The 12,522-nt window shown below is 39.3% G+C and overlaps 1 pseudogene; it reads left to right on the forward strand.

Moving 5' to 3' along the window:
* The first annotated feature begins 1,133 nt into the window (after positions 1-1,133).
* Positions 1,134-6,335, forward strand: LOC103678647 (annotated as a pseudogene).
* Positions 6,336-12,522: the final 6,187 nt, after the last annotated feature.

Genomic DNA, 12,522 nt, shown 5'->3' on the forward strand with positions numbered 1-12,522 from the left:
CTTCCATTCATTCATTCATTCAAGGTCTATGTTGAAGGACGTTCACAGGTCAGGCATCATGCCAGGTGCTGGAATCATAATGACTCACTGAAACATGTGGTACGTGTCCTTGTGAAGTTAGCAGCATGGAGTGATGCAGTGTAGTGTGGGAATACTTTGAGTTCCTTTGCTTCAAGAGGGAGGTTCTTCGTGCAGGAAATGGGAGCAGGAAAGTCTCCCCTCCAGTTTCTCATTTTTCTTTCTCTGTCACAGCACATTGCAACCTGGACCAGCCACATTTCACATGGCCAATACACACAGCTCATGGTTACCCTACTGGAGCTTGCAGCCCTAGATCTTTGCTACTCCGAGTGTGGCCTGCTAACCAGTGGCATCTTTACCACTTGGGGGCTCACTAGAAATGTCAGAACTCATTTACTTTTAGACAGTATTAAGAATAGATGGAAACTAAAAGGGACTGGTGCCTAAGAAAAAGGTGTGCTTGTGTGTCTATCAAAAAAAAAAAAAAAAAAGCCAGTGGCAGCCTGCAAGGGAGCAGGACTGAATTTTCTAGGGTACTAGTCACCTACTTGTGGTTTTTTTGCTGGGCTTCTTTTGTGTTTTTGTTTGCTTGTTTTTGAGAGACAGCGAGAGCGTGTGAGTGGGAAGGGGCAGAAGGAGAAGGAGGGAGAATCTCAAGCAGGCTCCACACTCAGCAGGGAGCCCAACACAGGGCTTAATCCCACAACCCTGAGATCATGACCCGAGCCGAAATCAGGAGTTGGATGTTTAACCGACTGAGCCATCCAGGCGCCCCTGGTCATATTCTGTTTCTTAATCAGAGTGCTAATTACATGAGATTTCATTTATAAAAATTTAAGCTCTACACTTATGATTTTTACATTTTTCTCTATGTAATTATACCTTAACAAAAAAGTGTTTCAAATATGTGGCAAACCTGACTCTATCTCCATGGGCTACCATAAAGAACACCTCCACTCCTCCTGCGTGTCTCCTGTACTCTCCCACTACTGCCACACTCACAACACTTCTGCCACCAGGTGCGTGTGGGTCTTTCTCCCACACCAGTCAGTTCTGTGACGCCAGCCTGATGTCCTACAATTTAACTCATTTCTGACACGATCTACCCGGAGATGGCGTCAGATCCCACAGGTGGAGGACTCAGCCCCACAAGACTGCCCACCCCCACCACCACCACTTCAGAGGTCAACAGCCAGTCCAGGTTGTGACCTGTGCTTCTGACCAATGGGCTCTAAATGGAAGGTTCCTACTACCCCTTCCTCAGGTTCAATTATTTGCTAGAACAGCTCACAGAATTCAGGGAAACACTTACCAGCTTATTATGTAATAAAGGATAAAATAAAGGATACAGATGAACAACCAGATGAAGAGATACTTAGGGGCAGGTCTGGGAACTTCTGTCCCCGTGGAGTAGGGGTGTGTGACCCTCCCGATAAGTGGATGTGTTCACTAACCTAGAAGTTCTCCAAATCCCATACTTTCAAGATTTTTATGGAGGCTTCATCACAGAGGCATAATGGATCATTAACTTCATTTCCAGTCCCTTTCCCCTCTCTGGAAAACAGGGGGTGGAGCTGAAACTTCCAAGCATCTAATCATGGCTTGGTCCTTCTGGCGACCAGACCCCATCCAGGAGCCACCAAGAGAGGTCATCTTGTTAAAACAAAAGACATTGCTATTACCCAGGAGATTATAAGGGATTTAGGAGCTCTATGTCAGGAATCAGGATCAAAGACCAAATATTAGAACAAAAGATGCTCCTAGTGTTCTTATCACTTAGGAAATTAAAAAGGTTTAATTAATATAGTTTTTTCTATTATTTCACAGCCACTACAAGATGTCCCTAATTGCTGATATTTTTAATTGGATAGTCAAAAGATTCCCCATTGGCTATAAGACTGACCTAATGGAAGTGACCTATTTTGCCAATTAACAAATTCAAATTTCTATTTATACCATCACTGTGGAGAACTGCTTACATCCTTACTTAGGTAGAAATTCCTGATTACAATTCTCTGTGTCAAAATAATTTGTTAACCTTGGGTCCTGCTATAATATGCATAATACAGACACATAAGCAGAGTGCAGAGAAATCAAATATTTTCACTAATTTATGGACACTGATTCTCTCATTCAGAGCAAAACCATCTGCATAAAGTTCATAAACAATTAGAACTGAATAAATAATATATGTGAGGCTGGTTAATTAACTTGCAAATTGATTTCCTCCCAAGAATGGCCAGAAGTTTATAAGAGTCTCGTCAAAGTTTTAAGACATGAATCAATTAGGTGCATTAATGAAACACTTTCTACTGTTGGCACCCATTCAATTCTACACATACGTCTCAGGCTTATCTCTGTGCTGGTTATTAAAATTACTAAGATGAATCCAGTACTATAACCCTGCCCTACAGAGCCAGCTTACCAAGCAATCCTGCCTGCCAAAAGACAGTTGAACTCAAATAATTAATGGCAGGCATGATTAGTATTAACTGGGTTTTAGTAAAAGAGCACAAAATGACTTACGTCCTGATTTTTTTTTAAAGTTTATTTATTTATACATTTCTCCCTATTTCCACATTCTGTTTTCCTGAAATACCTCCAAATGAACTAAAATTAAATGTGTGCTTTTACATTTCCTGTGGAAAACAACTGGAGAAGTCTTTGAAAATTGCCTAAAATTTCAAAAAGTCCCTCAAAGCCTTCCCAAGAATCAAAGAAACCGCTGGAAAAATTTAAATAAATAAGTGAATGAGTGAATTTTTTTTTCCTAAATGGGAAATACTTTTATTCTTACCACTTGCTCAGAGTCTCTCTTCTCCAAACGGGCTAATCATATCATAAATAGTTTCCAGGAAATTGCAATAGCTATGACAAATACCTCTTCCCCCACATTTCTCAATAGACCTTTGCAAATGAGGTGAAAATCACATTGAACTGTGTTTCGAACATATGAGAAGAACTTGTTAAGACAGAAGAAATGCTTTAGAAAGCAAGGATGAGGCAAACACGGCTTTGAGGGGATCACTGACCAGGGATCAAAGCGTCATTTCCAGATCTTGGGCAGAGGGTAGAAGCCCCTTCCAGGCAGAAAGTGAGTAGAACCCACTCCTGACCTCAGAAAGGAATTGTCAGGAAAAGTAAGGAGGGTGCTGCCTTACTTACAGAAACAGAGGTTTCTGCCAAGTTCTAAACCCAATGCCTAGAAGTAACATATATCTGTATTACGGTAAGTTAAAGAGAAAAAGGAGTAGAAAGGAAGCTAAAAAAAAAAAAAGTGCCCTTCCTAAAAGGGTATTTTATTTTTTTAAGGTATTTTAAAATATAAATTTTTTGAAGATTTTATTTATCTATTTGAGAGAGAGAGAGAACATAAGCAAGGGGAAAGGCAAAGGGAGAAGCAGACTCCCCACTGAGCAGGGACCCATCCCCCACCCCTACCCCTGACGCAGGCTCCATCCCAGAACCTGAGATCATGACCTGAGCCAAAATCAAGAGTCAAATGCTTAACCGACTAAGCCACCGAGGTGCCCCTAAAATATATATATTTTAAGTACTCTATACAGAAAAGCTTTATACCCCATATCCAAACTCCCCTCCTTTCTTATCAATAGAATTCAACTTTTTTAAAAAGGATAGTTATTTATTTTAGAGTGATGGAGAGGGAGAGAAAATCTCAAGCAGACTCTGCCCTGAGCACAGAGCCCAATATGGAGCTCAATCTCATGACCCTGATATCATGACCTGAGCCAAAATCAGAGTCAGATGCTTAACCGACTGAGCCACCCAGGTGCCCCAGAACTCAATTTTTATTAAGGGCAGAAATGACCCACTTAAAGACTACATTTCCCAACCTTCCTTGCAGCTAGGTGTAGTCATGTGATATATTCTGGACGAGATAAGTCCTACTGGCAAAGAAGAAAGGAGAGGCTGATGGGAGGAGAACCAAAAGTATCTGCCTTGGTCCCTAGCCTCACGGAACCTACATACAGTGAGGAAGACAAACAGGTGCATAACACAAGTCATGGTGTGTATTATATTCTACTGTGTACAAAGGGCTATAGGGATCCTAAGTAGAAACCACTCATTCATATGTTGAGAGTATTTTCCTAGTGTTATGTAAGCAAATGGATTTTAGAGTAACACCTAGTTACCAGCTGTGTGACTTTCAGCAAATGCTCTACCTCTCTGAGCCTGGGTTAGCTCATATTTGAATAGAAAAGTAAATTCTACCATTTAAATAAATGTTTAAAGCATTCAGTACCAATCATATGGTAAATAAAGCTAAACCTGGTACCCCTCTTCCCACCTTTTTTTTCATGTTCTTTGAAAACTAAATGCCACTGTGCAGAGCCAAAGAAGCTGAATGCTGATGGGAAAGAAGGATGGGGTCTGATAACCTGTTTATCTGCTTTCATTCGCAGGACGATTTCATAAACCATTCACTTACACAGGAATCTTAGTTTTTGCCCTTTCACTGAAATCAGATCATTTGGAAAAGTGGGAACTACTTCTTCACCATTAATAAAATACTCATTTATTAATATGGTGTCACTCATGCCTACCTGGGATGCTGGAGCTCTGCCCTCCCCATCATCATGCCAAACACGCCAAGTGGGACAAGAGAGTAGGGAGCAGGGAGGGGGGTAATCAAGAGCTCTGTAGTCCACTTTTATGTGTTTAACAAGTGTCCCATACTTCATTGTCTTGGTTTATGGGGGAAACCTGGCCAGAAAAATCATCCGCAATCTTCAGGGGATTCCATGGTGAGGGAATAAAACCAAGTTGTTGAGCATGGAGTGAAGTGTCTTTATCTGTAGTTCTCTTCCTCCACCCCCAAATTATAGGCATGTTCTCATAGGACAAAACAAACAGAGCCTCTCTCCAGGACTGCCCAGTATGGGATTCAAGAATCCATCAGGGACCAATCAGGCCAACCCCCCCCCCACATTTGTATATTTCACTTTGACAGTCATAAATCAACTTTCAACAAGTAATTTCAGGCTATCGTAATATCAACTCAAAAACATCATGGTGGCACCACCTGCAAGTCAACAACAGTTTTAGCAGCACCACCTTCTTTGCCCCAAAAGAAGGGTCTATATCCTGTGTGAATAGTTTATTTCAGTGACTCACTGACTTTTTACATGTTGAGTTGACAGCCTGCTCCCCTCACAGACCCTGCACTCCCTTCCCGATCCCCCCCCACACACACACACACCTGCTGTTCCAACCACAGCATGCTACAATGCTCTGCTTTACTTACTGGGCTTGCACCTAAGGTTTCATTTGAAAAAATGCTAAAAATCCAAGGCTAAAATTTTTGAGAAGCATTGTTTCTTTACCCTTAATATTTAAAAATAAATGGATGGTAGGAAAAATTAAAACATTAATACTATTGATAAGATCTGTGGGATTTACAAACAATATATTTGAGAAAAATGAGGGCACTTGGGGGTACTAAAAGTGTCAAATCTTTAAGCCATCGTAGTACATTTAGGTAGTTAATTATGTTTCCAACTGTGAAAACAACCCCACAAAATCAAAAAGCATATATGAAATGTTGGAAAGACAACATCAAAGATTGTGGCTAAATGACAAGGTATAGGAAACCAGAGTTAAGACCAGAGGCCAAACTCAGGATCTGACAAGATGGCCAGGCGGCCCTGAAGGATTTATCAAGGAAACCCAGCGGTTGCTGGCAGAACCAGTTCCTGATATTAAAGCAGAACCAGATGGAAGCAATGCCCATATTTTCATGTGGTCATTGTTGGCCCCCAGGATTTCCCCCTTTGAAGGAAGGACTTTTTGTTTTTAAGATTTTATTTATTTGAGAGACAGAGAGAAAGATTGCAAGAGAGAGCATAAGTGGGGAGGAGAGGGAGAAGCAGGCTCCCTGCGAGCAGGGGCCTCATGCTGGGCTCTATCCCAGGACCCTGGGATCACGACCTGAGCTGAAGGCAGACGCTTAATGGACTGAGACACCCAGGCACCAGGAAGGAAGGACTTTTAAACTTCAACTATTCTTTCCAGAAGAATACCCAATGGCAGCCCCTAACATACATTTCATGACCAAAATTTATCATCCTAATGTGGGCAAGTTGAAAAAAATATGTTTAGATATGTTGGAAAGATAAGTGGTCCCCAGCACTGCAGATCTGCACAGTTCTGCTATTGATCCAGGCTTTGTTAAGTCCTTCCGGTCCAGATGATCCATTAGCAAATGATGGAGCAGAGCAGTGCAAGACCAATGAAACCCAAGCCATAGAAACAGCTAGAGCATGGACTAGCTACATGCCATGAATAATATTTAAAATCAATCATCAAGTGTGCATCACTTCTCCTCATCTGCCAAGACTTCTTCCTTTTTTGTTTGCATTTAATGGACACAGTCTTAGAAACATTACAGAATAAAGCCCAGACATCTTCAGTCCTTTGGTGGCTAAGTACACATTAGCAGATCTATGTCTTGTCCTGATTCACTGTTATAAAGCATGATTAGAGACTAGAAGTACCATTGGGATTATTTCAAAACATTTAAAAGCAGTGGCCCGTCTCTGCTTTTATTCACTTCCCCCATTATGGTTTAAGTATAAAGAAGTATGAATGAAGGTAGTTGTCAGCGTTAGCTGCAAGGGTGTGGGTGTTCTTTTTTTTTTTTTTTGAGGGGGAGAGGTAGTTTTATTTTAATTTTATGGGCTCCTTCCCCCTTTAATTGGTGATCTAATAGCATTTGGTTAAAAGCAGCTAGCAAGTTTGTTATAATGTGCTCCCTAGCCAAGTCTAACTTTATTTAGACACTGTAGATGGACAAGATTGATGAACTAAAATGGAAACATTAAGCAAACATCACAGCCTTCGCTAATAACATTGTGACTTTGCTGTCAAGTGTAGAATCCTTCCTTCAAGAAAAAGCTTATGACCATTTTGTATGGCTTGTCTGGAAACTTCTGTAAATTTTATGTTTTAGTAAAAATATTTTTTATTCAAAAAAAAGATAAGGTATAACATACAATGGGGAAAGGACAAACCCTTCAATAAATGGTATTGGAAAAACTGGACATCCACATGCAAAAGTATGAAACTGAACCTTTACCTTACACTATACACAAAAATTAACCCGAAACGAATTAAAGACTTGAATATAAGACCTGAAATCACAAAGTTCATACAAGAAAACATGGGCAGTAAGCTCCTCGACATTAGTCTTGGCAATAATTTTCTTAATCTGACACCAAAAGCAAGAGCAACAAAATCAAAACTAAGCAAGTAGGACTACATCAAGCTCCAAAGTTTCTGCACAGCAAAGAAACATCAATAAAATGAAAAGGCAACTACTGAATGGGAGAAAATATTTGCAAATCATATATATAATTGGTTAATATCCAAAATACATAAAGAATTCATACAACTCAATGGCAAGAAAAAAACAAAAAGAAGAAAAAAATTCAATTTAAAAATAGGCATAGAAGAGATGTTCATCGACAGATGAATGGATAAAGAGGTGACATACATACACACACACACACACACACACACACACAAAATGGAATATTACTCAGCCATCAGAAAGGATGGATACTTACCATTTACTTTGACGTGGATGGAACTGCAGGGTATTATGCTGAGCAAAATAAGTCAATCAGAGAAAGACAATTATCAAATGGTTTCACTCATATGTGGAATATGAGAAACAGCACAGAGGATCATAGGGGAAGGGAGGGAAAACTGAAGGGGAAGATATCAGAGGGGGAGAAAAACCATGAGAGACTCTTAACTATCGAAAACAAACTAAGGGCTGCTGGAGGGGTGATGGGTGGGGAATGGGGATTAAGGAGGGCAAGTGATGTGATGAGCACTGGACTCTACATCTGAAACTAATGGTGTACTATATCTTGGCTAATTGAATTTAAATTTTTAAAAAAGGCATAGGATCTAAATAGACATTTTCCCAAAGAAGACATATACCTGGCCAACAAGTACATGATAAAGTGCTCAACATCACTCATCATCAGGGAAATGCAAATCAAAACACAATGAGATACCACCTCATACCAGTTAAAATGGCTATCATCAAGAAAACAAGAAATAACAAGTATTAGTGAGGAATGTGGTAAAAAGGGAAGCTTGTGCACTGTTAGTGGGAATGTAAATTGGTGTAGCCACTATGGAAAACAGTATGGAGCTTCCTCAACAAATTAAAAAAAGAACTATCATATGATCCAGCAGCTCCACTACCAGCTATTTATCCAAAGAAAACAAAAACACTAACTCAAAAAGCTATATGCACCCCCATGTTCCCTGGAGCATTACTTGCAATAGCCAAGATATGCAAACAACCCAAGTATCCATCAACGGACAGATTAAGAAAATGTGACATGTGTGCAGATAGATAGATATAGACATATAATGGAATATTATTCAGCCATAAAAAAGAATGAAATCTTGTCATTTGTGACAACATGAATGGACCTTAAGGGCATTATGCTGCATGAAATAAGTCAGACAAAGATACTTTATAATCTCACTTTATATGAAATATATTATTTTTAAAAACATAGATACAGAGAACAGATTGGTGGTTGCCAGAGGCAGGGGATATGGGATGGGCAAAATAGGTGAAGGTCAAAAGGTACAAACTTCCAATTATAAAATAAATAAGTCATGGCGATGTCATGTACAGCATGGCGACTACAGTTAATAATGGCATATTTGAAAGTTGTTAAAACAGTAAATCTTAAAATTTCTCATCACAAGAAAAAATCTGCATGTATGGTGATAGATGTTAACTAGACTTATTATGGTGATCATTTGCAATATATACAAATACTGAACCAAAATAAAATAAAATAGAAGACAAGGAATTACTTAAGACTGATATTTAGGCTATTGAGTTTACAGTCCTCATCTTACATAGCTCTGTTTTGGGTGTGTTGAACTTTCACATACACTTTCAGGAATGTGGCTAGGTACAAAGCTATTACCTGCAACCTAGTGTCTCCCAAAGCTATGTCCACTCAATTCCTGCACAGCGGAACACTCCACGCAAACAGTCAAGCCAGCACAGACCCAGGTGGAGGCACACCAGCAAGCACCAAAACCAAGCATGGTAGAATTAGAACCTGCGGCGGGCCAGGTCAGAGTGGAGCCCAAGACACAAACTCAGGAAGCCTTGAGGGTGGGAGGGAGAGTTAGAAGGCCACGCCTGTCAGACTGGCTGCTGGGACTGAGCACCAGGCGGAAGCAGCAAAGCTCCTCACCGAGGTCGGAACAAACCTCAAGGAGCGCCCGCAAGAGACTCACTCTCCTTGTTCGGAAGGAATAGTAATTAGCCAGGGCCTAATACACAAAACAGGTTGCTCCAGAGACTCCTTATTTGAGAGAAAATGTGAAATTTGAACTATGATGTCTGGTCTGGAAATACCTAGTCAAGAAAACACAAATGTTCTTTCAGAGCTAATTCTAGAGTAATGCCGTCCAAGAAGTACTACGTAAGCCACACGCATAGTTTCAAATTTTCTAGTAGCAATATTTAAAAGTAAATAGAAACAGACGAAATTAATTTTAATATATTTTAACCCAATATATCCACAGTATTACCCTTTCAAAATGTAATCAATATAAATATTATGTTTTACATCACATTTGTCATACTAAGTCTTCAAAATGTGACGTATTTTTTATACTTATAGCACATCTCAATATGACTGCTACGTTTTCATTGGAAATGGGTATCTGTATTTAGATCACAAAATTTACAGCTGGAAAAATAGATTCATATACCCAAATTGTTTCAAATATACTTACAAGTTTTCCACTAACTAAAATTGAGTTTCAGTTTCTAAACTTAAATTTACTAAACAAAATGTAAAGCTTCAGTGCCTCAGTAATAGCAGCCACACTTCAACTACTCAGCAGCCGCATGTGGCTAGTGGCTCCCATAATGAACAGCACAATTCTAGACGATCAGACTGCATGTCTGGCTACTTTCCCAACAAAACCACCACTGAATGTCTACTCAGGAATAGACAGTAACATAAAAATAATAATGCTTTGCTTTTGAAGAATGCTTTGAGATTTATAAAATGCAATATAAACCCAATGGAATATGATGGGTGGTATATGGAAAAATATTTGGGTTCAAATTCCAGCTCTGACACCTCCTATTTGACCCTTCACATGAGCCTTGCCCAGCCTCAGTTTCCACGAATGTAGAAGGGGATTGATATTATATGCCCCATCAAGCTCATGGAGTTGACCTGAAGATCAAATAAGATGATATGTAGAAAAATGACTGCAAGTTATAGAGATGTGAGTTGTCATTATTACAGTAACTACATGAGGTAGGTATCAACCTTGTTTTATAGTTTTTTTGCTGTTTCCTTGGCTGTGCAGAAGCTTTTCATCAAGATAAAAAGTTCATTTTTTCTTTTGTTTCCCTTGCCTTTGGAGATGTGTCATGAAAAAAGTTGCTGTGGCCGATGTCCAAGAGGTTACAGCCTATGTTCTCCTCTATGATTTTGATGGATTCTTGTCTCACATCGAGGTCTTTCATCCATTTGGAGTTTATCTTTGTATATGGTGTGAGAGTGGTCAAGTTTCATTCTTTTGCATGGAGCTGTCCAATTTTCCCAGCACCATTTATTGAAGAGACTGTCTTTTTTCCACTAGATGTTTTTTCCTGCTTTGTCAAAGATTAGTTGCCCATAGAGCCAAGGGTCCATTTCTGGGGTCTCTATTCTGTTCCATTGGTCTATGTGTCTGTTCTTGTGCCAGTACCATGCTGTCTTGGTGATCACAGCTTTGCAGTATAGCTTGAAATCAGGCAACGTGATGCCCCTACCTTTGTTTTTCCTTTTCAACAATTCCTTGGCAATTCGGGGCCTTTTCTGGTTCCACACAAATTTAGGGGGTTTGTTCCAGCTCTTTGAAAAATGTCATTGGTATTTAGAATGGGATGGCATTGAAAGTGTAGATTGCTCTGGGTAGCATAGACATTTTAACTATGTTTATTCTTCTGATTCATGAGCATGGAATATTTTTCCATCTTTCTGTGTCTTCTTCAATGTCTTTCAAGAGTGATCTGTAGTTTCTAGAGTATAGATCCTTTACCTCTCTGGTTAAGATAATGTTGGAGAGGATGTGGAGAAAGGGGATCCCTCTTACACTGTTGGTGGGAATGCAAGTTGGTACAGCCACTTTGGAAAACAGTGTGGAGGTCCCTTAAAAAGTTAAAAATAGAGCTACCCTATGATCCAGCAATTGCACTACTGGGTATTTATCCCAAAGATACAGACATAGTGAAGAGAAGGGCCATATGCACCCCAATGTTCATAGCAGCATTGTCCACAATAGCTAAATTGTGGAAGGAGCTGAGATGCCCTTCAACAGACAAATGGATAAAGAAGATGTGGTCCATAAAATGGAATATTTCTCAGCCATCAGAAAGAACGATTACCCAACATTTGCAGCAACTTGGACAGGACTGGAGAAGATTATGCTAAGTGAAATAAGTCAAGCAGAGAAAGACAATTATCATATGGTTTCACTCATTTATGGAACATAAGAAATAGCAGGGAGATCGGTAGGAGAAGGAAGGGAAGGATGAAGGTGGGGGGGAAACAGAAGGGGAATGAACCATGAGAGACTATGGACTCTGGAAAACAAACTGAGGGCTTCAGAGGGGAGGGGGTTGGGGGATTGGGATAGGCCGGTGATGGGTATTAAGGAGGGCACATATTGCATGGAGCGCTGGGTGTTATACGCAAATAATGAATCCTGTAACACTGCATCAAAAACCAAGGATGTACTGTATAGTGACTAACATAATAAAAATTATTATCAAAAAAAAAGAATAAAAAATAAAATAAAATGGAAACACAGTCTCAGGAATTTAATTAAATAACCCAAATAGCCAGGACATTGCTGAGGAAGGACCCAAAATTGTATCTTCTAGCTCTAAATCAAATACTTCTTCCACTACCATAGGTGCTTTATACACAATCTAAACAATCAACTCCAAAATGAGGATATTTAGAGATTAAAAAATTTGAATCAAAAATTAGAATTCAATATATCAAAGGTGATGAAAAAAGCCCAACGACATGCTTTAAAAAGAAATACAGGCCATGACAGGAATGACCAGTTTCATCACATAAAGTTTTAAAGACTGGTTTACGCAAATAATGAATCATGGAACATTACATCAAAAACTAAGGTTATACTGTATGATGACTAACATAATAAAAAATTATTATAAAAAATAAAAATTTTTAAAATTAAAAAAAAACTGGTTTACCAAATTATTTCTCAAGACTATTAGAAAAATGCCAGAGATTTCTCAAGTGTTTTCAAATATAGGGAGCTATTTGTCCCTTACATATTAATACCTCCTGAGGAGACGGAGTCGTCTCTTGAAAAGATACAGAACGCTTGGGTATAGGTCAGAATCAAAAAACACTTCTAAACCTAGCAACACTTTCAAAGACAATTACTGTTTGA

The sequence above is a fragment of the Ursus maritimus genome, unplaced genomic scaffold, assembly GCF_017311325.1.
Source record: "Ursus maritimus isolate PB19 unplaced genomic scaffold, ASM1731132v1 scaffold_17, whole genome shotgun sequence".
Taxonomy (NCBI): Eukaryota; Metazoa; Chordata; class Mammalia; order Carnivora; family Ursidae; genus Ursus; species Ursus maritimus.